The sequence below is a fragment of the Monopterus albus genome, unplaced genomic scaffold (assembly GCF_001952655.1).
Source record: "Monopterus albus unplaced genomic scaffold, M_albus_1.0 scaffold95.1, whole genome shotgun sequence".
Classification (NCBI taxonomy): Eukaryota; Metazoa; Chordata; class Actinopteri; order Synbranchiformes; family Synbranchidae; genus Monopterus; species Monopterus albus.
The window spans coordinates 1,537,545-1,539,204 of NW_018127975.1; positions in this window are offsets into that span (position 1 = coordinate 1,537,545).

The following is a 1,660-nucleotide window of genomic DNA, read 5'->3' on the forward strand; positions in this document are numbered from 1 at the left end:
CACGGAAAAGGCGCACCCCCCCCCCCCAACATTTCTAATTTATTTTTAAAATCCATTGTTATGGTATTTTTCTTAGAAACATATACAAATATTACATCTAGCAGAATTCAGTAGGTTCTGTAAACAAAGCAGCTTCTCTGTCCCCCCTGCCCTTATGCTCCCCCTTGGTGAACCTTGAAGCAGCCATGCTCAACCAGTGGACCTTAGAGCAGCCATGTTTATTTATTTTGTGTTGTATTTTTTTTTTTCTCATTTATTCGGGTAGGTGATCCTTGTTTTGTTTTGTTTTGGTTTTTTTACAATCAAAAGTTGGCCTAAGGTTACAAATGTCACGCTCCTGCCCCTCTTGCTTCCTGTCAGGCTTTTATTTTCTCATCACTTCCTGTTTTGTTTCACCTCACTTTTGGCCCTTTTATTTAATCATCATTAGTTCACCTGCTCCTTATTGTTTGCACCTGTTTTTCCCTTCTATTTAGGCAGCGTCCTCCCACCAGGACGCTGCCAGATTGTTCTAGACCCCAGCTCTGACTCTCCAGCATTTATCCCTTGCCTGACTCTCTGTGTTTGACCTAGGATTACCGTTTCTTGACCACCGTGTTTTGTCTATGCCCTCTCAGATTCAGATCGCCTGCTGTGTACCGACCTTCTGCTTTTGTTCCCCTTGACCTCGAGTTTGGATCCCCTGGATATACCTGTCAACCGGCGCCGACCCTGGACTGTCTTATTGACCTCGAGTTTGGATCCCCTGGATATACCTGTTAACCGGCGCCGACCCTGGACTGTCTTATCGACCTAAGTGATATCCTGGACTTTTCTTAGTTTTGTTTACTAGTAAAGAACTTTTCGTTACCTCAGTTCGTCTGGTTATTTAATTGAGTTCACCACATCCTCTGTTTGGCATCTGTACACGCCAAACGTGACAGAATAATTATAAATCATTTCAAATTCTTAGGAATTCTTGGGGAAAAGATTACTTAGGTAGTCAACATTTCACTTAAGATACTTTACAAGGCAAGAAAGAAAAACAGACACATTTACAATGAAGTTAGATTTCAGCATTTTTTAAAGTAATTTCAACAATACAACAAAACTCAGTGCACACGCAAGGTGCGTCAGCGTCACCTTTGCAAGGTTGTACAACCACTGTGCCAGCAGATGTCACCCACGTGCTCAATGAATGAAGCTTGGAGTAGTGAACCAATTTTCAATACAAGTGTCCCAAAGGGTTCATGAAGCCTCATTGGCCATCACTAGCCTGAGCCCTGGCCTTCACCATGTGAGGGCATAAGCCGCCACCAGCAGTGGAATTAGTTAGTTACCGTGCTCCTGGTCCATGGATGAGAAGTGGTCCTTACAAAAAGATTGGACTGAGGTAGCAGGAGGTTTAAAATGCATTCCACTAGGGTTAGAATGTAATGTACATATGGTACATATGGTACCATATGGTATATATACAGTATAATATATATCCAAGATGTTTAATTTCAGAGGCTCCAGAGGTGTTTGTGTCAGCAGAGCAGCAGATTGTATCAGTGGGTGAGCGTGTATCTGTGTCGTGCAATGTCTCTGGCAAACCTCAGCCTGAGCTACACTGGCTCAACAAGCATAGCAGACGCACACGGGTAAGAGCGTACAGACCGATAAACGCACACATACAACT